General features: G+C 36.2%; 1 long non-coding RNA gene across 1 annotated transcript; it reads right to left on the bottom strand.

Moving 5' to 3' along the window:
* Nucleotides 1-5076: 5076 nt before the first annotated feature.
* Nucleotides 5077-10345, bottom strand: LOC124888007. Its single transcript, XR_007045831.1, has 2 exons — nt 9106-10345; nt 5077-5555 (listed from the first exon to the last, which is right to left on the bottom strand). It is a non-coding gene; the product is annotated as an uncharacterized LOC124888007 (long non-coding RNA).
* Between the last annotated feature and the right edge of the window lie 17092 nt (nt 10346-27437).

Genomic DNA, 27437 nt, shown 5'->3' with positions numbered 1-27437 from the left:
TTTATTTCAATAGTTGGATTTAGTTGGGGATATGTACCATCAACTCCTTATTCAAACAGTTTAGAGGCTTTTAGACTACAGTATGTTTAGACAATTATCTCAGTTATTTTGGTATTGTTATACTATATTTTTTTAGTTATGTACTAGTATTGAACCTTATGGCCTTTTACTTCATGTTTCTGCATTAACGATATTATTACTATTATTCAGTGCTCAGTTTATAGATATCATTCATGGGTTAGCTTGTGGTCCTTCGGGCTCATAGGCACCGTATAGCGTTCTGGGTACCAGATTTGAGGCGTTACAGAGTTGATGCATGAATGCATGACTGGGAGTACTGGTAAGCTGATTATGCATATCTGATGCATGAATACATGATTGAACTGACTCATGAACATGCGACTGAATATGCAATGGTAAATGATGCCAAGTTTGAAATGGAAAACTGAGCATAAAACTGAATAAGCTTAAGGAAAGCCATTACCTTGGGCTGAGTCTGGATTAGCAGAGAAGAGGTAAAGATACTTGGTGTGCATGTCTACTTCTTCTTCCCAAGTAGCTCCCTCAATGAACTGATTCTGCCAAAGAACTTTGACTAGAGGGACTTCTTTATTCCTCAGTCTGCGAGTCTGATAGTCAAAGAATTCGACTAGAATTTTTTTGAAAGAGAGGCTGTTCTAAATATCTAGGCCCTCTGTAGGGACTACGACTGCTGGGTCACCTATGAACTTCTTAAGCAAAGAGACCCGAAACACTGGATGGACTGGAGATAAATCTGAAGGTAATTCGAACTCATAAGCTACTTTGCAGAAGCAATTGAGAATTTTGAAGGACTGACATATCGGGAAATGATCTTTCCCTTCTTGCCGAACCTCTTCACTTCATTCATGAGGGAGATTTTTAGATACACATAGTCACCAATCTTGAACTCGAGATCATTTCTGCGCACATCAGCGTACGACTTCTGTCAGCTTTGAGCTATCTTTAGCCTTTCCCTATTCAACTAAACTTTTTCCAAGGTCTCAAATACCAAGTTAGGCCCTACTACTATGACCTCTCCAAATTTGAACCAATCTATGGGAGATCTACATCTTCTATCGTAGAAAGCTTCAAATGGAGCCATCTTAATGCTGGAATGATAGTTGTTGTTGTATGAAAACTCAATCAAAGGCAAGTGGTCATCCTAACTACCTTTAAAATCTATTGCACACACTCGCAGCATATCCTTTAAAGTCTGAATATTCCTTTCTGCTTGACCATCTGTCTGTGGGTGAAAAGCTGTACTGAGGTAAACTCGGGTGCCAAGACCCTTTTAGAATGCTTTCCAGAAATGAGAGGTAAATTAGGTACCTCTATCTAAGACAATAGACAACAAAATACTGTGTAATCTGACCACTAAAACATGACTTTCTTCTGAGTCAATCTAGACATAAGGGACGTAATAGATGAAAATCCCTCAATAAATCATCGGTAATATCCAGCCAAACCCAAGAAGCTCCTGATATATAATGGAGAGATGGATCTGAGCCAGTTTCTCACTGCTTCGATCTTTTGGGGATCAACTCTAATGCCATCACCGAAAATGAAATACCAAGGAATGCTACTGACCTTCGTAAAAATTTGAACTTACTGAATTTGGCAAATAACTGATGATTTATAAGAGTCTGCAATACTATTCTGAGATGGTCTGCATGATCATGTTCGCTATGGGAATAGAAAAGGATGTCATCTATGAAGATTATGAAGAACATGTCCAAGTACTGCTTGAACACATAGTTCATCAAGTCCATGAAAGCTATTGGGGCATTAGTAAGACCAAAGGACATGACTAAGAATTCGAAGTGACTGTACCAAGTTCGAAAGACTGTTTTCAGAATGTCACATTCTCTGACTCTGAACTGATGATAGCTTGATCTGAGGTCTATCTTAGAAAAGTAACTGGCACCCTGAAGTTGGTCAAACAAATCATCGATTCTGGAAAGTGAATACTTGTTCTTGACTGTGACCTTATTGAGCTGATGGTAGTCTATGCACATTCTGAGAGAACCGTCTTTCTTATGCACGAATAAGAATAGTGCGCCCTACGGGGACACACTGGGCCTGATGAATCCATTATCTAAGAGATCCTTTAATTGTTCCATTAATTCTCTGAGTTCTGCTGGTGCCATTCTATATGGCAGAATAGATATGGGCTGAGTATCTGGAAGAAGGTCTATTCCGAAATCAATTTCCCTTTCGGGAGAAACTCCAGGAAAATCTTCAAGAAAAATATCTGAGTATTCATTCAATTGCTATATAAGGAGTAACAAAAGACAAGAAAGCTCCTAGATCTAGCAAAGCGTAAACATGGATATGAAAAATCTATAACATACCAGTGACCACATCAGGAGAACTTTCCTGATCCTGTCGAGACTGAAGATCATAATGGCTGTTTGGGCGTTGCCCACTGGTGGCACTGGATGAGGCACCCTGCTGATTCGGGCAACCGAACTGAGTTGGAGGACGGTTACGCTGACCCTGAGAACTTGACTGGGGACAATATCTGACTCTGTGGCCTGGCTTTCCACATTCGAAACAAACATCACTATCAGCTCTGCAAATACCCTGATAGTTCTTGCCACAAGTCTGATAAAGAGGATTGGTTCGAGCACTGTTGACACTACCCTGAGACTTAAGAGCCTAGCGCCTATCTCTATTGCCGTCTCTGAACCTCGGTACTAGAGCACTAGCTGATGATGAAGTTGGAACTGAAGATTTAGGACGAAACTGGGAATGATTCCCTCCCTCTGACTTAGGATGATTGAAATCGAAGATATCTATTCTAGCTCTCTTATTCGTCTTTTCTCTCTCCTTATTCTTCTGCTCCTCTATCTGCTGAGCATAGATCATGAGCCTAGCCAAGTCCATATCACTAATCAACATCGTGGTCCTGCACTCTTTGACCATACTATCATTCACTCCAGACACAAACTTACTCATTTGGGATCTACTATCGGCCACCACATGAGGAGCATATCTAGCTAATTGAGTAAACTTGAGAGGATACTCTTTCACTGTCATATTACCCTGCCTGAGGTTGATAAACTCTTAACACCTTAGATTTTTTCAGCTCTAGGGGAAAAAATCTATCTAGAAAGAAGTGGCAAACTCCTCCCATTTAATGGGCCTTGCATTTGCGACCCTCTCTGCCTTCCACTATTTAAACCAAGTGTGAGCCATATCTTGCAACTGATATCAACTAGCTCAGCACTCTCACTAGCTGTCACTCCCATAATGTCTGTAATCTTCTGTACTTGATCAAGATACTCCTAAGGGTCCTCATCTGACTTAGACCCGGTAAAAGAAGGAGGATTCATTCGGGTGAAGTCTCGAATCCTGGCTGCAGCAGAATTGGCCACTGGGTTGGATGGAACGACAACTGAACGTTCATTCTGGGCTGCTACTAAATGAGCTAGGGTGGTAAATACTGCTCTAAACTCTGCGTGGGAGACATGTTCGCCCAAAGGATTTGGCTGATCGTGTTGAGGGGCTAGCTGATTTCCAGTTCTCCTTCTGTTACCCTTCTTGGGAGGCATGTTCTATAAATGAAAGGAAAAATGGATTATATTGGGAGTTTAACTGGAGCACATGCTCACTCGCACAATATGAATACTAAAAGAATACTAAAACATCCCATAGCCTTCTGTCCATAAGTGTGGCACGCTACACACCCATGCACAAGACTCTACTAGAATCCATCTATTTATGAATTTAAAACATATAAGCATGTTGTAGTTCTTTGGGTCTCTGAATTATGATTTTCTATTACCGTTTAAATGTTGTTTTCATATTTTTGTAATTATTCAGTGCTGGCAGATTATGAACACCCGATACCTATGTGTCTTGACATGATTTCTGTTTTCAAGTAATGAATTAGTCAGACTATGATTTTAATATCATATTCAGAATGCCATGTTCATGCTGAGCACTTACAAGTACAGTACCATGTCATGTTAAACAACTAATAATACCAAACTCTTTCAGTTGAAAGTAACACTTAACATCGAGTGAACATAGGGATGGTGACTCCCCGTAAGTAGAGGCATGAGTCGTTAGTAGCGGTCCTTAAGTTCTAGATTTACGGTGCCACCGTAGATTATGAGGGGTCTCCCGTCAGTAGAGACATGACACCCTCGTCCTTCGAGACATCATCCTTATGGATCCACATCGTCATTCATATGTTGGTATCCCTGGCAAGGTACCAGTGCCCTTCCAACTAGGGTAACAGGTTGGACCCCGATAGCTCAAATTGGGGCTTGTTGGTTATAGTTAGGTCTTACAGTCTCAGTAAACTCTTCAGAATAGATCAGTTCATGTTTGCATGACCAAGTGTACAAATTTTAGATGTTCAGTTGTACAAATTGTAGTTATTCAGATTTTAGATTATTTCAGTACATGTGTTATGCTTGGTCCTGCATTCTCAGTTTTACATGTTCATGCATGTATGTTCAGTTACTATATGTATTTCAGTTGGGCCTTATCTCACATACTAGTACATTTAAAGTACTGACCGCATACTTTTCTTTGCGCTATGTTGTCTTATAACATAAGTTTGGACACTCAGTTTCCCAATTATTCTTTGACAGCTCAACGTTACTAAATAGCAGTAGTGGTGAGTCCTCATCCATCGAGGACATGTTTTTTCAGTTATTTCAGTATTTCCTTATTTTCAATCAGTGGGAGTTATTTGGGGGTTTGTCCCATCAACTCCTCATGATGTTTAGAGTCTTTTGGGCAGTCAGACAGTCAGTAAACAAATGTTTAGTTTTCAGTATTATCAGTTGTTACAGACATTTCAGACTTTCCGTTTACATATATTCAGTATTTTATCGGCTTATCTTCGGCATATGCTATTTCAGTGTAATTTTATTCAGTGCTCACAACAGGTACTAGCTCATGGATTAACTTGTGGTTACTTGTGACCGTAAGCATCGTTGTCGCGACTAGGCGGTAACCTCGAATCATGACAGGGCAAAAATGAAAAAAAAATATAATTAATTTATATCTTTATCTTTTTTTTTCTTAAGATGTGTGTCATATTCTAATAATTCAATTATTTTGAAATAGAGAGAGTAAAATCTTATAAAAATTCTATCCAGCAATCAACGTAGCACTACAATTACTAGACCCTAAATTTCCATGCAAAACTAATCCACTAACAACTTCCAGCAACTACCAACTCCCACAATATCTTCCCATCATTACCCCATCATTCAATACCTAATCATTACCCCTTCACAATATCCCTCAACTTTCCAAATCAATCCTTGAACCCACTACTTGCACAATCCATGCTACAGTAATTAATAAATACAACCACTAGCCTGCCACGTTTCCAACATAAACAACAATATCCATATCCTTTTTTTCCAATTAAAAGAGTGTTAATTTAAGATAGACAACCCATCAATAATGATAAAAAATGAACAAAGGTTGAGCTTGGTGTGTTATCTCCAGCAGCCGATAGAAGCAACTCCGGTCTTCACCTTTGAGTTATGACTCCAAGTTTGTAATTCCTAAATTATTTAAGTTAGGGAAAAAGGACAAAAATAACACTTAAAACTAAAATAATATTTTAAAAAAATAGCTTCAAAAATTAAAAATTCAGTAAATAGTCATTCCATATGCTTAACTTGGCTGAAACTAATCTAAAAAAATAGTCAAATATTTAATTTCTAATTTATAGCCACATTTGTTGAAGAAATAGCGACCAACTTTGGTAAGCTTCTTTCGCTTCTTCTTCTTTTTATTTTCGTTTTTTATAGTTTTCATTTTACTTCTTTCTTTTTTTATTTTTTTTATTTTTTCTAGTTTCATTTTTCCTACTGGTTTAGTAAAATAAAAAAAAATTGCTCTTTATTGTTTAAACAATCAAATATAAGTTTGTAGTTATTCTTTTCTAGCTAGTTGATGATGCTATTTATTTTATTTTTATGTTTTTATATAACAATGATATAATTTGTATACACCATAAAAAATATATTTTGTACAATAACTTTACAGTTTATATATCCATTCTATATGACAATCACATAATTTCTATACATTCTATACAATCTTTAGTTGCAATTATTGTATATACTTGCACAGATTTCCACTGTAAAAAGTGTATTTATGTGGTATATATACTGTATTAATGTAGTATAAAATTATATCAATCTAGAATAAGAGAGTATCAATTGGTATATGGACACTACATATGCATGCATAAGGTCTCCTTCTCTCTTGTTATAAAAGTGTATCAATGTGGTATAAAAGAGTATCAATTAGGTATAGGGACTGCATGTGCTTGCATAAAATTTTCTTTCTCGTTTTAAAAAAATGTATCAATGTAGTATAAAAATGTATCAGTGTTGTATAAAAGTATATCAATTGAGTATAGAGATTGCATGTGTCCAATTGACCTAAATGACTAAAAAAAAATAAAAAAAATTGAACCAACTAACTCCAATTGTCCACATTTTCAAATTGTAGATCATTTCTTTTCAAACCATGTCCTTCCCCCTTTACTCATATAAATGGCACAAGGTACTAATAAATTATGGACTTGACAGTTGACCCATTAATTATCATCTAAATTAAATTAAAAAGAAAAACTTAATTTCTCTCACACATGAAGGTATTAAATAAATTATGGGCTTATCCCATTAACCATCAATCGAATTAATTAATTAATTAATTAAATAACTACAGTTAAATGAATAACTTAAATTTTCAGTCAAATTTTATATGAAGGGTCTTTTAGGAAAAAAAAAGTTCTAGTACTCAAAATTATATCAAAATCTCGAAATCCATACTGATCACACTATCAACCCAAAATCCACAACAAGGGTTTTTACACCCAAAGAGTACAGTATGATGATAGATATTGGAAGCACCTCATCATGGGCTTCCGGTAGTACATGCCTCACTTGTCCTCGTACAAGTGGACTGGGGTAAAATATCTTTTCCTTTGGTACTTTTGTTAACACATACTTTTATTTAAAAAGTCCAACTAATCTACTATTCTCTCCGTCTTAAATTATTCGTTCCAAATTAAAATAACATATTAATTAAAAAAAATAATTAATAACATACTTAGTTTATTATAATACTCCTATTAAATGATGTTTATATTTTAATTTGAAGAAAAAGTAATTAATGCAAAGGGTAAAACATGAAAATTTTTTTTTATCTCTTTTTGATTAATGAAAAAAAAATAAGTAAAATAAAAAATCAAATTAAGAAATTTGAGATGAGTAATTTGAGGCAACAAATAATCATAACCGGACATGATTATACACACAAGAATCTAAAAAGAAAAAAGTTCTTAATTGAGCCAATTCGCGTGCACACACTCATTTATCATCGTGATTCCATGTAATGTAGTTTAAATTTTTGTCAATGAAATTTCTAGAAATCATAATGAAGTTTCAACTTCAAAATTCAAACTTTATAATAATGGCTATATTTTTTCATTTACGAGACTGAAAAATATCTAGTCCATCCTATTATAATTGACGTGGGAAAAGACTACTACACCAAAACAACTTCATGGTATTATTATTTCACATTTGTATGTGGCTTCTAATAAATAATAATATAATCTGTTTTTCTCCTCAGTATGTAAGAGCTAAATAAATACAAATTCATTTCATTAATAGAGCTACATTTTACTTGCACCCCTAATTTTAGAGCAAAGAAACGCTTACCAAACACCACAAAAGAATATTCACAATTTCTACCATAACATAGGGAAGGACATAGTAACACACATGAACAAATATCATGTAATTAAATTTAAAGAAAATGACATGCACTATAAGAAAGTGAACCTAGGCTCCTATGATTTCGATCATCGTATCAAAATTCCAGAAATGAGTCCAACTCCGAATCCTAAGTGAAACTTTGACCCCCGAATTAAATACACAAATGGGAATCAAGCCCTTTTTCATACATACCAACATGGGATAGACTGATGAACTAGAATTATAGCCTTTCAAGTCTATATGAGCAAACATATGCATGTGGATTTATGTGGTTTGCTAATCATGATGAAAACTAGAGAATAGGGGGGGACATGAATTTACATCATTCAATACATTCAAAGACAGTGTAAACACGTTCCAAAACCAAAGAGAGACTTTTAGACAAAACGACGTTCTTTAACTTAATTTGTAACAAATGGACAACCATGTTGAACAAGATAAGCACTTATATTCAAGAAGTCGGAATAGGCAAAGGAGAAAGGAATAAAAAAGAAAACAAAGACGAACTCACCCAATAGATTGAATACAACTATACCTTCTCCGATTAAGTTCGAAACCTTTCAAAACATATCAATAATTCCCAGACTATATATTATTATACATTAAGAATGCAGCAGTCCCTAAAATGTCTACTGGAAATTATAATGAAACAAAGAAAAACACATTTTTCATGTTTTTATTATCTTTTTTTATCACTTAGATAGCAACAAAAAATCTGTCAAACATGTTGAAACAATGTAGGCTCCAAACGGAATTATGCTATAAACTCAATTTGCGGGCAATGGACGATAATGCCATAACTAAACTTGAACCCAAAGATCATGTATTTACCAACAAATCCATTTATTGAAAGCAACAATGACGAAATAACCTTGACCAAAATTAACACGTATTGAGGATTTCAAAGCCGAAGTTCTCATATGCAGCGACACAACAATATCATTGGCTTGAACCAAATCTAAAAATCTCAAGTTTTCATGAAAACTAAAAAAAAGAGACGAAAAGGGATGAATACACACGTTTACAGACCTCCATGTTCACATTTTCATCCATGGAATGGTTTCACAAAAAATATCAACGCTATATTTTATTTTCACAAAATAGCATATACAACAACAAACGTACGAACTTACAAAGAATCACACACAAACCCAGATTTGTAATCAGTCGCCAACAACCAAAACAATCGAAATTCAGGCAGACACCCATTTTAACGACACCAGTACGAAACTTTTAATGAATTTAAACTAAGTTGATATGCTCATTAAACAAAATAAAAGAAAAAAGATGAAAGGGAGATGAGAAAAGGGATTCGCACCTTGTTTGGCACAACAAATTGGGGCTTTAACGTCTAGGAATTTTCCAGCAATGAATTCAAATTTGGGACTAAAAATTTGGACCAAAAATAGGAAAGAGACAGCCGATTCTGAGACCCCTGCCTATTTTACTGGTTTTCCTCATTTCCTCTTTTCAATCTCTCCTTTTTTGACCTCAAAATTTTCCAATGAAAACAGAACTTATTCGAAGTTTTTCCACGTGTTGAAGCCTTTTCACTCGATTTCCTTGGCCTTTAACTTCCCTTCTTCTCCAATTTTGAAAACCCCTAAAAAAGTCCACAATTTTCAGCCCCTTATTTTCTCGCTTACAACCTCTTCAACCCATTATTTTTTCAGTTTCTTCCCCTTTCCCACGGATCTCCCAAGCTTATTTTGAATTTTTTTTGATTTTTTCCGATATTGAACTTCGTCCCATATAGGTGGAGAAGCCACTATTTATAGGTGCAAATCCGGACTTGAAAGTTCGGATTTGTAACCTTAAAATAAAAAATGGGAAAGAGGGAGGATGAAATTTGAATTCAAATCACAAAAGAATCTCAAAATATTAGCTTTTCCAGGCCATTAACGGTGGATTTGAAATCAACAATAGCTTGTTATACCATTTTGGGACTGCTCTTCTCTGTTTTTTTTGGATTCACGGGTTTGGGATGATGTAAATGGGAGATTCGAGTAGGCTAGGGACAACGGTGGTGGCAGCGACGACCAACTATGGTGGTCAGAGCTTTCTGATTTTGGTGATGGTGGAGGAGAGAGGTGGAGAATTGAGAGGAAATAGCGGACTATTTTGGGAAAGAAAGATGGAGACTGTACGCTGGTTTGTTGGAAAATGGGGAGACACGCGTGACAGAATTTTTGGGAAATAAAAAAATATTTGATGTACTTGTATCAATTTGTTGACTCAAATACGGGCGGTCCGATTGTTTAAGCGGACGGTCCACATTTTAATATAAGAAATAAAATAAATAACAAATAACACAAATTATAAAATTTTGGGATTCTTGGACTGGATTAAATCAGCGAATCGAATTAGTTTGGTCGAAGTGTGAGAATTGTTATTTTTTTACAACGTGGCTACATATGGTTGGTGGATACAGTGTGGTGGATCGATAAAGTGGACATGGATATTAGACTGGGTTTTCGGGCCAATTTGGGTCTGTTGGTTGAAATTTATAAAATAAGAGTTGAGTCCTGATGAAATAAAAATGAAATTGGATTATTATTGGCCCCAATATTTTTTTTCTTCTGAAACTAATTGTTTAACGTATATAAATTAAAGACATAATTTGTATAAACGTCCAATTTAATATCTTTTTGTGTAAAAATAAGAATATAGTAAAATATATTATATATATATATATATATATATATATATATATATATATATATATAGGGTCATAGAAAAATGCGAATATGATTACCAAAAGGTATTTTCTTTTTGTGATTTTAATGTTAAAAAATATTTAATTAAGTTAGTATATCTTACAATATGATAGGAAAATAAATCCTCTTTTTATTTTATTTTTTGAAAAATTATTTATGGTTGAGGAGCACCAAAAAATAATTAAAGGAAACAGAGCAAGCCAAAATTGAGTGTCAACAGTTGCCCGTGATAGGCTGAAAATTAATGTGAAAATCTTTGGACAATCACATTGACGTAACCAATTTTGTCTCGGGCAAACCAAAATTTTTGAAAGATTATAGCCGGGCTCCAGTTTTCAAGCTGCCTACATATCTCGGATTTCACGAGAAATCAGTTTATTTGTAGTTTGAAAAATAGCATAAATTTTCATAAATATCAAAATTTGGCCAGTGTAAAATTATGGTGACACTGGGTTCCTTCGAGGGTGATTACAAAGATTTTAGCACGAATGGAATGGATATGGATATGCTTATCCCTAAAATGATTGTTTGGGATAGTTGGGAATGAGGAGGCGTTGGAATAGCAATATCTGCTGAGGATCTTGAGAGAAAATGAGATTATGGATTTTCAAAAATTGCCCAGTGTAGGATTGAGATGACACTGAGCGATGACACTAAGGAAAAAAGAGATGACTGGGCCAAGTTGAGTTGAGTTTCTTTGATGGAATTCTTGACGTAGCTAGGGATACTCGACATTTCGCTAGCTTTCCCTAGTTTGCTGCTAAGAGGGTAGTTCCACGTTATACTGTATGGTTCTGCAAAACAGGTAAAAGGGTGAAAAGTACCGATCGTTCAAAAAATTATAAATTGAAATTGTAATGTAGAGAGGGGACTTTAGACATTCAAACTAGTATTATGATCTTCATCTGTGAAGGCCTCTGATTGGCAGTGTGATAACTGAAATAGAAATAGCTTCCGTCGATTGAGCAATTGCTTAAAAAATAAAATCCTCCGACTGGTGGGGTGGTTGCGTGAAAGTAAAAGCCCTCATCAACTGAGCAGTTGTTGTAAAATAAAAGTCAGCCGACTGGCGAGTAGTTGAGCCATCTGACGGCGAGCAACTGGAGAATAAGTCATCCAACTGACATGTAGTTGTTGATAAATAAATGCCATCCGAATGGCAGGTAGTTGTTGAGGAGTAAACACCATTTGACTGGCGATCAGTGTTTGGACAGTAAGGCCTCCGACGGCGGGACATTTGCCCAAAAGTAATCACCTTATCCTAACAAGGCGACCTTCGATATGCACTAGATGATGGTATTGCTGTTGTGATTTGATGCTACTACCATAGTGGTTTCCTTGCTTCTTGCTATGGTGCGAGTTTCTAATTGGCAGACTGTGCTCTATTTGCTGAAATATGATTCTCCGATATGGCGGAGCGTTGCTTTGTTTATTCTTTGATTTGCAGCGGGGTGTTCCTCTTGCTGGTGCATGCCTCCGATATCGTGGAGAGTCTTGTCGCTAATTTGTATCCTCCGATATAGTAGAGGGTCACTTTGCTTGCTTATATACAGTCTTCGAAATATGAAACTTGATTTTGTTTGCTTATGTATAGTCCTCGAAATGCAAAAAAATCAACTTTGTTTGCTTATGTACAGTCCTCGAAATATGAAAACTCGATTTTTTTTGCTTATTCACAGTCCTCAAAATATGGAAGCTTAACTTTATTTGCTTATGTACAATCCTCAGAATGTGGAAGCTCGACTTTGTTGCTTATATGCATCCTCGAAACGAGGAAGCTTGACTTTGTTGAAGTCAAATGACATTGTCCGATTGGCAGAGTTATTTGACGCAGTCAGGTTGTTCGCTCCGATCGGCGGAGCTTATTGGAAGAAGTAAAATATCCTAATTTTCCTATGAGGATCCTCTTTTCATCGTCTCTGACTCGGGTTTTCAAAATGTACCTATAAAAGAATTCGAATAAAACTCCTAGAGCTTGTGAGGATAAGTATAAATGTTTGTAAAAAGAATAAAGTAAGGGAAGAATATTTTGCTCATGTTGTGGTGATAAGCTGGATGATGTCTCTGATCCCGTCCCAAAATCCTGACTCGATGTCATTTACGAATTCATATTTTCCTATGCTCAAAGAAAAATTCTTAATTGGGAGGGGGTGTTGATTTTTGTCGACTTGGGGATCCTAACTTTGTTTACGGAATTCTCCAACACTCCCTCGGCTGCTCGATCATTCCCAAATTTGGAGTCTCATTAAGTGGGAAAGTAGGAAAGTATTTTGAAAAATATACATATATATATATATATATATGTTTTCGCAAATATATTACGTATATATTAGGTATATATAGTAATCCTTTATCTTTTTTTAGATTGTGACATGTTTCAAAATCTGTTAAGCCTATATTTGTCGATCGTGATCCCTACAACTTCATCCTTCAGATGTGACTCCTCTGAATTTATCAATGCTATGGTGATTCTGGTGATGAGATCGCTTATATTCTGGGCTACACTATAAACGAAAGGGGGTTTTCCTAAAGGTGAGACCAAACCTTTCAGGTTGCCAATGTATCCTTGAAGAGGAATCAGGTCTGTACGTAGTTCGATGACAGAAAATGAAATATGAAATGCAGTGACCAAGTCTAACTCAAACTGCCTACGTATCCAAGTGGAATCAGGTAATGACATAGTTCAAATATAATAGGAAAAGTGAAAATATGTAATACAATGACCGAGCCTAACTCATGCCGCATACGTCTCCTTAAAATAAGAATCAAGTCATGACATATTTCAATATAAGGAGGTAAGGTAAAATAATGCAGTGACAGGTCCTGACTCAGGCTGCCTACGTATCCAAGTGGAATCAGGTCAGGTCGTAGTTCAGTACACTGAAAAAGAAAAATATGAAAGGACTGACTCCAATGGGGATTACCTATGTATCCAGCCGTGGAAAGTTAGGTCGGACGTAGTTCTGAATATATGAAAGAATGATGTTTTAGGGGTTTTCTAAGGGAAACCTTACCCTATGTGGGCTGCCTACGTATCCCACCATGGGAATTCAGGCTAATACGTAGTTCTGTTACATTAGTGGAAGATGAAAAAATGACAAGAAACAATCTCTAGTCATAACTTATTCAAATGTAGTACTTCTTGATGACATCTGAATTGATCGGATTCGTGCTTACTGTGCCATTAATTTCTGCAAGGATTACTACCCTTCTTGAGAGCACTCGGTGAACTATGTAAGGACCTTGCCAATTTGGCACTAATTTCCATTTGGCTTCCTCTTTGTAAGGAAATAATTTCTTCAATACCAATTGTCCAGGTGTGAATCGATGAGGATTGACTTTCTTGTTGAATTCATTGATCATTCTGTTGTGATAGAGTTGACTATGATAGACTGTGTCCTATCTCCTCACATCAATAAGTATCAAATGTTTGATCCTTCTATGAATCCATTCAGCATCGTCTAGACCAACCTCCTGAATGCTTCTCAATGAAGGTATCTCCACTTTTGCAGGTATTACTGCTTCCGACCCATAAACCAACATGTAGGGAGTTGCCCCAGCAGAAGTTCTGATTGTGGTACGATATCCAAGTAAAACATATGGCAGTTTCTCATGCCATTCCCTATTACTGTCCACTGTCTTCCTCAAGATCCTCTTGATATTTTTATTTGCAGCTTCAACCGCTTTATTCATTTGTGGTCGATATGCCATAGAATTCAGATAAGAGATCTTGAACCTTTCACAGATTTCTCTCATCAAGTCGCTATTGAGATTGGCCCTGTTATCTGTTAATATTGACTCTCAAATCCCAAACCGACAAACTAAGTTGTTGCGAATGAAATCTGCTACTAAATTCTTGGTTAAGACCTTATGTGTTGATGCTTCAACCCACTTTGTGAAGTAGTCAATAGTGACCAAGATAAAATGGTATTCTTTGGATGCAGGAGGCTCTATGGGCCCAATAATATCCATTCACCAAGCAGCAAACGGCCAAGGAGAACCCATCACATTGAGCTCATTTAGCGAAACTCGTATAAAATCCCTATGAACTTGACATTGGTTACATTTCTGCACGTATCAGTTGCTATCCTTCTCCATGGTCATCCAAAAGTATCCAGCTATCAAGACCTTCCTTGTAAGCATGAAACCATTCATGCGAGGTCTACAAGTTCCTGCATGTATCTCTTCCAACAATCTTGTGGCTTCCGAAGCGTCGACGTATCACAATAATCCCAAGTCTGGAGTCCTCCTATACAGGATTTTCCCATTAAGAAAGAAGGCATTATCTATCCTTCTTAAGGTCCTCTTCTTTTTGCTAGTAGCGCTTTCTGGATATTCCCTTACTTTGAGTAACCTATTGATGTCGTTGTACCACGGCTTTTCATCTGGCTCTTTATCCATATGGAAATAATATGCATGTTGATCATGTATCTCCGCCTGATGGGATCGATGTAATTCTTAACTGGATGTTGAATCATTAAAACAATGTTGCCAGGGTATCGACAAACTCATTTTGAATTCAAGGGACATATCTGAACTCAATCTTCGTGAACTTTTTACTCATCTTCTTAATACATTACACATAAGGAAGGATTTTGACATTCTTAGTGGTCCATTCTCCTTGCACCTGATGGATCAACAAATCTGAATCTCCAATCACTAAAAGCTCTTTAGCTTAAGTTAGAGAATATAAGCCTCATATTCTGCTATGTTATTCATGCAAGGGAACCTAATCTTCGTCGAGATCGGGTAATGTTGACCGGTTTCTAAGACTAGAACTGCTCTAATTCCGACTTCTTTAATGTTTGATGCTCTATTGAAAAACATTCTCCATCCATCATACGACTTTGAGATGTCTTCTCCTGAAAACAACAATTCTTCATTAGGAAAGTATGTATGGAGCGGCTTGTAATCTTGATTCATTGGACTTTCTGCGAGGTGATTAGCTAAAGCTTGTCCTTTGATAGCTTTGTGTGTTATGTACACAATATCAAACTTGCTCAACAAAATATGTCATTTTGCTAATTTCCCAATAGGTATTGGTTTCTGAAAGATGTATTTGAATGGATCCATTCTCAAAATCAAATATGTGCTATACACAGATAGGTAATGCCTCAACTTTTGTGCAACCCAAGTCAATGCGTAATAAGTTCATTCCAATAATGTATACCTTGTTTCATACGGTGTGAAATTCTTACTCAGGTAGTAAATGACTTGCTTTTTCTTCCCTGTATTATCATGTTGCCCTAAAACACATCCAAATGCATTATCCATAATAGATAATATAACAACAACGACTTCCCCGATTCTGGCAAAACTAATACCGATGGATTAGACAAGTACTCCTTGATTTTATCAAAAGCCTTCTGGCATTCTTCAGTCTATTCAACGACAACATCTTTCTTCAATAGCTTGAATATGAGTTCACAAATTATCGTGGATTAGGATATGAACTGATTGATGTAATTGAGTCTTCCCAAGAAACTTATTACATCCTTCTTGGTCTTAGAAAATGGTAAGTCTTGGATCGCCTTTATCTTAAATGGATCCAACTCTATACCTCTCCTACTAACAATAAACCCTAAGAACTTTACTATAGGAAATTCAAAGGCGCACATGGCCGGATTCAACTTTAGGTCGTACCTTCGCAGCCTTTCAAAGAACTTTTGTAAATCATCCAGCTGATCTGAACTCTTTTTAGACTTGATAACAACATCATCTACATACACCTCGATATTTTTGTGAATCATATCATGAAAAAGGGTAGTCATTGCCCTTATGTAAGTTGCACCGACATTCTTGAGTTAACATGGCATTACCCTATATCAGTACACTTTCCATGGTGTGATAAAGGCTGTCTTCCCTGTATCATCCTCATCCATCAAGATTTGATGATATCCTGCAAAATAATCAACAAAAGACTGCAACTCATATTTTGCACAATTATCAATGAGAATGTGAATGTTCGGGAGGGGAAAATCATCTTTTGGACTAGCCTTATTAATCTCCTGATAATCTATGTATATTCTTATCTCCTTGTCCTTCTTCGATACTGGTACGATGTTGGACAGCCAAGTAGGATAAGTTGTGGCCTTCACGATGTTGGCTTCTATATGTTTGTTCACCTTCTCCTTGATTCTCAAACTCAAATTGGGTTTGAATTTCCTCATATTTTTCTTCACAGGTAGACATGCAGGGTTAGCTGGCAGTCGATGCGAGACGATATTAGTGCTTAAACCAGGCATGTCATCGTAAGACCAAGCAAATACATCGATGTATTACTTGATCCAGCTTATCAATTCCTTCTTCATTTCACCCTCCAAGTGTATGCTGACTCATGTTTCCTTCACCATTTCCTCACCACCCAAATTGATGACTTTAGTATCTCCATATTCGGCTTATTTTGACTCTCAAGTTTCTCAATCTTTTGTGCTAGGTTTTCAAGCATCATGCTCTTATCATATTCCTTATAATCTTGCTTATCTCTTGCATTTTGCTTAACGGATTCGTTACATATCATAATCGTGGGAAGAGGATTTTTATTAATATTTGTACTGAAAAGTATAAAAAGCGAGTAAAGTAAATAAATATCAAAAATAGGAAAATAAATTTTAAAAATAAGGATTTTTATTAATAAAAGCACTGGGCTATGGCAAGATTCGAGTAACAAAAAAAGCTTCGGCATGATTCAAGCCTTAATTGATCATGCAATACAAAATAATCTTTGAAAACAACTACAATTCCGTACTACCAAGACTCATGTCGGAATAGGTATGGGCTGATAGTCCAATTCTGCAAGACTTCTTTAGGTTCAGCATCACGGATGGTAAGCTTCTTGAAATCTATTTTTGGTTCTCCTTCAATCTCGACCACAAATAGGTTTCTTCTTTTATTACGATGTCTTCATCAACTACTTACTTTGAAACTGGGACTTGGGCTGACACGAAAACTGTCATTCTGAATCCTTTACTGCAGACTCCTCCAGAAGTGGGCTCATATCCAAGCCCTGTAGTACTTATCTGATGTTTCAGCTGGATCGACTCAATTATATCATCAGCTTTTGGTCCTAGTCCTATCTTGGGCTGATACCTACATTTCAACATTTTTGATGCAACCATCTTTGCAGCACTAGACATTTTTACTTCAGCTGGTTCTATATTCCCATCGATCTTTGTATCTTGCATGATCTCAAGAGTATGAAGTGGCTCCATCTAACTCCTCAGTGACTGGGACTGAATTGATAGAGTAGATGGGATGACTAAGCTCCTCATGGACAGTAACTTCTTTGTGACCCCACTCAAACTTTACACACTGATTTAGAGAGGAAATAATGACCCTTGCCATGTGATCCATGGCCTTCCTAGCAACAGGTTATAACTAGACGATATATCTATCACTTAAAAAAATAGGAAATTCAGCTGGTCCTATCTGCAATGTCAGGTAGATTTCTTAGATGACACTCCTTTATGATTCATCAAAGGTCGAATCTTCACTTGACTCTCCCTTATATCTTTTATATTTACACCCAAATCCCTTAGAGTGGAGAAGGAAAAAATGTTATAACCCAAACCACCATTGATCAAAACCCTATTCACGATCTTATCATGATATCTAACTGCAATATGAAGTTCTTTGTTGTGTGTATCCCCTTCTGACGTAGCTCATAATCATGGAAAGCGACCTTATTCGCTTCTACCACTTGTCCGATTTCTGTAACCAAAGTCTCTCTTGTGGTCTCCTTTGGTATGGTAACCCCACATAATGTTTCCATAAAAGCATTCTTATGGGCTTCAGAACTCATAAGAAAGGACATAATGGATACATGGGCTGGTGTCTTCTTTAGCTGTTCTTCAATCGAATAGTCCTTGGGTTGCATCTTCTTTCAAAATTCTACGGCTTAAGAATCAATAACATTCCTTTTTGGCTTCTGCTCTTTACCAAGAACTTCTAGATTCATATCTTCTGGAGCGTATCACCTTCCTGACTTGGTTATCCCCTGAGCTACAACAGCATCTATCATCTTGCCTTTGGCTTTCGCTCGATAATCCCATGGGACTATTTTAGTGTCATAGTCAGGCCTCCCAGTGGCTATAATGGTCACTACGACTCTTAAAAGGTATGTCTGGCCAATTATACGCTCCCTAAACTGAACTGTTATAAACGGCTATGATGGGGATGTAGAAACGACTTTCTCTGTATTTCATGAGGGCCTGGTATCTTCTTCCAAGTAATATTCTTCCTTAAGAGTAATCATGTTGACTTATGGATTTCCATGATTTGGCAAAGGGTTATTGTTCACATTTGGTGCTGCGGTGGTGCATTTGATTATTCCCCTCCTTATTAGAGATAACCTAATTTTTCAGGCTAGAACACTCTTCTGTGTCATGCCCCTTGACCCCTGAGTGATAAGAGCATTGCTTGTTGCCATCAATGTTTCAAGAGGTTAGGTTAGGTGTTTTTTCCCTTGATTAGATGCAACAATCATGCTGCCATCAATCTTTCAAATAGTTGGTCCAAAGGTTCAACAATTGGTGTGTAGGTGCCGGTATTTCTGGCTTCAAGATTTGGATGTGGTCTTGGTGCATAGGCTGGTCTATTTTAGTGGGCTGGAGCTTGGATAGAGGTGTATAGTCTTGGTGTATTTTGGTGCTGGAGCCCGAGGTGGATTGTAATATGGTTGAGTATTGTACACTGGTACATGTGCAATAATTGGGGGTTGTTAGGGTAACGGTAAGAATAATTTCCAGGTTGGCAGTATAGTGTGACGGTTGAGGCATCTTCCTTCTTTCTCTTATTACCATTAATGGAACAAGACTGTATGGCCTTACTTGCGGCTTGCAGTGCAACCATAGATTAGATCTTCCCTGACTTGATGTCTTTCTCAATGAAATCTCCCATCTTGAAAAATTCTGCAAACTTTTAGCCCATCGTTGACTGATCTTGTCAAAGTAAACACCCTCCTGAGCTCAGATAAAATATTTGGAAAGCTTACTTTCATCCAGTTAAGGCTGGATCATAGCAGCCTCGGTTCTCTAATGCCATGCATACTCTTAAAATAATTCTGATGTCTTCTTCTATGCGTTGGCTAATGAGAACCTGTCTAGGGCAATTCGGAGTTAAACCTAAAGTGGCTCATAAAGTCTTCAGCTATTTTCTTCTAGTCACACTACTTATGGGGGTCTTGTTAGGTGTACCAAGTCAAAGCCTCTCCCAACAAACTACGAATGAATAACTTCATTCTAAATTTCTCATTTCTCCCTACGCTGACCAACTTGTCGCAATTTGCCCTTAGATGTGCATGTGGGTCACCTTTCCATCAAACACATCAAACTTTGGTGGTTTGTACCCGACTGTCATGTCAATATCCGAATGAATGCATAAGTCATCTTAGTCCAAGCTTTCAGTCCCTTTTGTGACTTGTATGTTTCTAAATTCCCTCTTTAGACTTTCGAGTTGGGATGCTATCGACCCTTCTTCACTTGATTGGATATTATTCCTTAATTTTGCATACCAATCCACCTCATGTGGCACCTTAACAACTGTGGATGTTGCGAAAGTAGGGGCTTTACTAGTATTTATCGGTGGCACAGGTACCTCACAAGTGATATGTGCCTTGGGTATGTGCTGTATTTCTGGATGGACTAGAATAGTAAAGTTCTGAGCAGGAAACAAATAACCAGGTGCCGTACTGATAGTGGGTTGAACAACAGGTAGGGCTTGAGCATGTAGTAGAATTGTTGGGCTAGCGGGGGTGACCGGGGGTAATCTAACATTTAGACCTTAGAAATGAGTGAAAAGCTAGCCATAGTAATCTTGGTTAGGTCTTGTATTTGACATATCTCTTCCTTTAATACTTCAATTTCTTACACCATGTTGGCCATTTGCTCGTCATTTTGGGTGTATGATAACTTTTGGGAGCTTTCAGCATCATTCATCGGTATCATTGCAGCCTTATCTTTTTCAGTCATTTTGTCTTTAGATCGAAGGTTGTATTGTGATTCTTCCAGTTTGTCAATCGACACAAATCAACTTTCTTATGTTTGGGTAGTTAATAAACAAAAAAAAAGAACAAGAAAAAGGAAACCATGCTAGTTTGGGAAATATAAAAAATTTAGCAAGTATGTAACACATATATAGGCCAAGTTTGTGACATCTAAATATATCCTAAAATAGAGCCTTTTTTTGCCCGAGGTGGGCCTACAATGCAAGTATGATTAATTGATCCAAAGTTTAAACCGTGCTTAAATTCAAGACGAATGTACTTTGATTAATATTAGTGGGGGTGAGGGGTGGGGGAGTGTGAAGCCCCGAGTTACAAAGAGGGAAAAACCTTGAATTAAGGATTACATCATGGTAGACATATTGTTATAGAAATATCAGCAGAGGTCATGCAAGGCGTTTTAGGGAAAACAAAAAAACAAAACATAAAAGTACAATCATCAGGGTAGGTCGTCGAAGACCTTTCAGAAATCAAGGATAACGAATGGATCCTAAGGCCAGGTGGGGGATCATCATTATCATCATCCAGATCATAGTAAGGACCTAGGTGGTACTCTAGGGGTCCATCCGACTACTGCTCCTAGTGATCTCCATCCTCGTCATCGTCAAACCCTATTGGTCCATATTCTTCTTCTTCAGGATCCTCCTGTATTTCTTCAGTCAACTCTCATTCTTGTTTTTCCATTTGATCTTCTTCCGGATCTTCCTCTGGGTTCTCTTCTGGATCTTCTTTTGGATCTTTCTTCGGGTCCTTTTCTAGACCCTTTTCTGTTTCTTCTTTGGATCCGTCGTCTGCTACATGGATGAGATGGTCCACCAATCCTAGGATTACCCGTTGGTACATGGTAGTGGATATAGGCATGAGGTACAATAACTAGTCCTGGATCTGCTCTACTCTATGAACGTTTGCGATCCCCTGAAATGATTTATAGCTTGGTTGGGCCAAAATTACTCCCGACATATACCATGTGTAGTACTCCAGGGTGCAGTATGGGTTGACGCTCATACCCAAACAGAAAATTTTCCCCCATCCATTGATCAAATTGTCGAGTCTTTCGATGGGGATTCTTCTGTCATAGTCTCCTTCCGCTAATGTTATATTTGAACACATAGGAACATTCTGTATCATGCCGAATTATCGGAGAAGCCTCAATAGTGAATATGGCTGGATCCGCTCTAACCCAATCAACTTGAGAAAGTAATAGTAATGTCTCCTCAGCATCACTCAACCATTTACCCATAGTAGCCTCCACTGGATAAGATTACCGGTGAGATGGGTCAAGAAGGTGCAACACTACTCCTCATCATTTGGCACGTCCCACATAGCACCCTTAGTGTATGGCTGTAAATCTGGTTAAACCCTATCTCCCTGACGCCATATCTATGATAAAAATATTCTAATGCCCATACCTGGAGCATTATATTACAACTCTTGAAGAAATTATATCCGCTAGAGCATGCAGGTAGGGACAGATAGACTTCTACCAAAATCATTAGCACGATCGTGATTCTCACTGGTCTCCTACACATGAATATAACCATCAAAAGAAAGTGAATATTGATTCAGTTCTCTTTCATTGGGAATACCATAATACCTAGGAATGCCACCATGAAAACAATGGCTCTGTGTCACTTCCAGTCGATCCTGGAAAAGAAGAATTTGCTTTGAAATCGGTCATAACTTTTCCTCCGATCGAACCTCTCAAAAAGATAATCCAGTCTTACCCAGCCTTTCTCAAACCTGTGACAACTCTCAATCCAATCGAGCGAAGAAAAGTTCACCTTGAAGTAGTGCTTAGGGCCAAAGGTACCCGCCCCATCAACGACAAGTTAGCCATTTGACTGATTTCCTCCAAGGTAGGTATAATCTCGAAGTCTGTGAACCTCAAAGTGACCGTGGTTGGATCCCAAAATTCAACCAGCAATCGGATGAGTAGCTTGTCCGTCCGTAGGTCTATTAGACCAGTCAATGACCTCAAATGTGCCAACACTTCTTCCCTATAAGCCACTCGGATGTTCCCCAAGCAATGTCTTAGGACCCATGGAACATCAGTCATTGTGCGGATGTTAGCTAGGTTCTAGTTGATTTCCATCTGTTCAAAGAAAAGGCAGGGTAAGTTTAATGTCCTGAATCTATTACCGTCTTAACATTTGAATCAATTAGTCATTTTAACACATATAGCATCGCTGGGTTCATGAAGAACCCGTTGACACAAAGGGTAGCTTCCTAACTACGAAAATGATGCCTTGATCTGTTCCGCCTAAGGTGTATTCAATATGTCCTATTTCTAGAGTAGGATTTTTTCCTAAATGTTTAAGAGTGGGACTGAACAGCTGCAAGACGGTACACTAACCTAATTGCACCAACTCTGAAACTAAGGAATCCAAAGAAGGTTCGAAGGAGTGCAGTACACTCTTCGCGTGTTCAATATGTGAATTATGTACGACCAAGACTCAATATAATTTCTATATATTAAAAGGTTAAAAGTCTTATAGTTCTATGAGGGAATTTGAGGAGATATATAAATCTAAATTTTTAATTATAATTATTTCATGAAATAAATAAAGTACTTTATAGCCTGGGAGTTTATTTATGAAATATACTTTCGAGAGTGTGAAAAATAGGCAAAGGATTATAAATATGTTGGACTTATGCAAAATAACAACAACAACAACAACAACAACAACAACAACAACAACAATAATAATAATAATAATAATAACTAAAAGTAATAATCATAGTAATAAAAATAGCAGTAATAATTATAATATGGATGATGTTTAAAAGTGACGATAATTTTGGTGCAAATAGTAAGGTAGCGACATTGGTAATAAATATGAACAATAATAATGATGAAAAATAATTTTTAGTAGTGTCGAAAATAATGTCCCTTGTATGTAGTAGCAAATGAATATATACACCTCGCATTTCTATTCCTTGAGGTTTGAAAACTCTAATAGCGTTCATAAAATAAAGTATAGCATAACATGTTAGCATTATTCATTAGAACAAGTTAAAATTGGTGATTTGAATCTAAAATTGGCGACCCTCTTTCCTATCAATTTAATTCGAAAAATTAACTTTTTAGTTTTTTATTCTTAAAGCAAAGATAAGAATTACCACGTCTATTTTATCTCTCAAATCCCTTTTAAAGGTAAGATAACTAACTAAATACTTGGCCAAGGTCTAAGATTTGCTAGTCCTTTTCAAGATGATTTGCTTCTGAGAACTAATTATCTAAGTGTTAATCACAATAATATGATAACAATATCCTATTTAAAAGATTGACACATAATAAAAAAATTATAAAATAATAGGCCAATGAAGTTATCCCAAACAAAGTTAATAAGCATAGAGTTAGTCGTTGTTATAAAGAAAAAGCATAATATTATATGAATGAATCAACGAAAGGACGGCTAAGGGGTACTAGACTCTGTTTTGGAGTTTGAACTCCTAATTACGAATCCGGGGCTCTTGCGATCTTAGTAGCGATTGACTCGATGCTTGGGTTAAAAATGAGTTTCGTTGTGGAACTCCAATTCCCGAGTCACATGTAAAGAAAAGAGATAAGGATTAGTAACAATTCTGATGAAGATACACATAAAAATGGAAGGAGGGTGAACTTTTTAATGAAAGGACTTCATGAAAATAATACCTCGGAAAACAATTGTATGCTTAGTTCATGATTTCATGAGGCAAGCAAAAAATAAATATGAAAAATCAAAATAAATAAAAATGTGGATATGGAATCAACATACATACAACAACCACCCCTAATTTTCAAGCAAAGAAACGCTTACCAAACACCAGAAAAGAATATTCACAATTCCTACCATAACATAGGGAAGGACATAGTAACACAAATGAACAAATATCATGTAATTAAATTGAAATAAAATAACATGCACTATAAGAAAGTGAACCTAGGCTCCTATGATTTCGATCATCGTATCAAAATTCCATAAATGAGTCCAACTTTTAATTCTAAGTGGAACTTTGACCCTTGAATCAAATATACAAATGGAAATCAAGCTTTTTTTTCATACCTACCAACAAGGGATAGACTGATGAACTAGAATTATAGTCTTTCAAGTATATATGAATAAACATACGCATGCAGATTTATGTGGTTTGCTAATCATAATGAAAACTAGACAATAGGGGGGGTACTTGAATTTACACCATTCAACACATTCAAAGACGGTGTGAACACATTCCAAAACCAAGGAGACACTTTTAGAAAAAACGACATTCTTTAACTTAATCTGTAACAAATGCACAACCTTGTTGAACAAGACAAGCACTTATATTCAAGAAGTCGAAATAGGCAAATGAGAAAGGAATAAAAAAGGAAACAAAGAAGAACTCACCCAATAGACTAAATACAACTATACCTTCTCCAATTAAGTTTGAAACCTTTCAAAACGTATCAATAATTCCCAAACTACAAGTTATTATACATTAAGAATGCAACTATCCCTAAAATGTCTACTGGAAATTATAATGTAACAAAGGAAAACAAACTTTTCATGTTTTTATTACTTTTTTTACCACTTAGATAGAAACCAAAACTCTATCACACATGTTGAAACAATGTAGGCTCCAAACGAAATTATGCTATAAACTCAATTTGGGGGTGATGAACGATAGCACCATGACTTAACTTGAACCCAAAGATCATGCATTTACCAAAAAGTCCATTTATCTGAAGCAACAATGAAAAAATAACCTTGACCAAAATTCACATGCATTAAAGATTTCAAGGCCGAGGTTCTACTCATATGCAGCGACACAACATCATCATAGTCTTGAACCAAATAAAAAAATCTCAAGTTTTCATGAAAACTTAAATAAAAAGAGATGAAAAGGGATGAATACGCTCGTTTACAGACCTCTATGTTCGCATTTTCATCCATGAAATGGTTTCACAAAAAAAATCAGCGCTATATTTTATTTTAATAAAACAGCGTATAAAACAACAAACGTAAAAACCTACAGAGAATCACACACAAACCTAGATTTGTAATCAGTTGCCAATAACCAAAACAATCGAAATTTAGGCAACCAACCATTTTAATGACATCAGTATAAAAATTTTCAGCGTATTTAAACTAAGTTGATATGCTCATAAAACAAAATAAAAGAAAAGAGACGGAAGGGAAATGAGAAACGAGATTCGCACCTTAAATGGCGCAGCGAATTGGGGCTTTAACATCTAGGAATTTTCCACCAACAAACTTGAATTTGGGACTCAAAGTTTGGACCAAAACTCGACTTTGGGACTCAAAGTTTGAACCAAAAATTCTCAATTTTCCAGCGAATTGAGACCCTTGCCAATTTTACTAGTTTTCCTCGTTTCCTCTTTTAAATCTCCCCTTTTTTTAGCTAAAAATTTTTCCAAAGAAAATAGAACTTATATGAAGCTTTTCCACTTGTTGAAGCCTTTTCACTCAATTTTCTTTGCCTTCAACTTACCTTCTTCCCCGATTTTGAAATCCCCTAAAAAAATTCCTAATTTTTGGCCCCTTGTTTTCTCATTTTCAAGCTCTTCAGCCTATTGTTTTGGTTTCTTCACCTTTCCCACGGATCTCCCAGACTTGTTTTGAATTTTTTGTTGATTTTCTCCTATCTTGAACGTTGTCCCATAGAGGTAGAGAAGCAACTATTTATAGGTGCAAATCTGAACTTGAAAGTTTGAATTTGAAACATTAAATTTAAAAAGGGGAAAGAGGGAGGACAAAACTTGAATTCAAATCACAAAAGAATCTCCAAATCTTAGCTTTTCCAGGCCATTAATGGTGGATTTAAAATCAAGAATAGTTTGTTATACTATTTTGGGACTTCTCTTCGCTGTTTTTTGGATTCACGGGTTTGGGATAATTAAACTGGGAGATTCACCAAGGCTAGGGGACAACGGTGGTGGTAGCAATGGCTATCTATGGTGGTCAGAGGTTTCTGGTTTTGGTGATGGTAGAGAAGAGAGGTGGAGAAGTAAGAGAAAAGGGTGGAATATTTTGGGAAAGGAAGATGGAAACTGTGTGCTGGTTTTTTGGAAAATGAAGAGGCATACGTGACTGAATTTTTGGGAGATAAAAAATATCTGATGTACATGTATCAATTTGTTGACTCAAATATGGGTTGTCCGATCGTTTAATCAGATGGTCCAGGTTTTAATATAAGAAATAAAATAAATAACCATTATATATATATATATATATATATATATATAAACAACTAAAAATTTTGGGATTCTTGGACTGGATTAAATCAGTGAATCAAATTAATTTGGTAGAAGTGTGAGAATTGATATTTATTAACGACGTGGTTGCGTATGGTTGGTGGATACAGTGTGGTGGGTCGATTAAGTGGACATGGATATTGGACTGTATTTCGGGCTAATTTGGGTCTCATGGTTGAAATTTATAAAATAAGAGTATGGTTCGGATGAAATAAAAATGAAATTGGATTATTGTTGGCTCGAATACTCATTTTCTACTATAACTAGTTTTACCGATGCTTCTTGATATCCTAAAATTATTTTTAGTTTAACGTATATAAATTACAGACATAATTTGTATAAGAGTCCAATTTAATATCTTCTTGTGATTTAATATTAACAAAAAATATACGTAGATATATGTAAAAATAAGAATGTAATAAAATATATGTACGTACTTATAAAGAATATATATTTCATGTAATAAAAATAGACATATGTAGTGTCATAGAAAAAATATGAATATGATTAACAAGAGGTATTTTTTTGTGATTGTTTTGTTAAAAAATATTTAATTATGTTAGGATATTTTACAATATGATAGAAAAATAAATCCTCTTTTTATTTTATTTTTTTTTAAATTATAAAAATCAAATTTTTACTTTTTATTTTATTTTTTAAAAAATTTTTATGGTCAAGGAGCACCGAAAAATAAT

This window comes from Capsicum annuum, chromosome 10, assembly GCF_002878395.1.
Source record: "Capsicum annuum cultivar UCD-10X-F1 chromosome 10, UCD10Xv1.1, whole genome shotgun sequence".
In the NCBI taxonomy this organism is placed as follows: Eukaryota; Viridiplantae; Streptophyta; class Magnoliopsida; order Solanales; family Solanaceae; genus Capsicum; species Capsicum annuum.
Note: the sequence above shows the minus strand (reverse complement) of the source record. Positions and strands in the feature narration are given on the sequence as shown.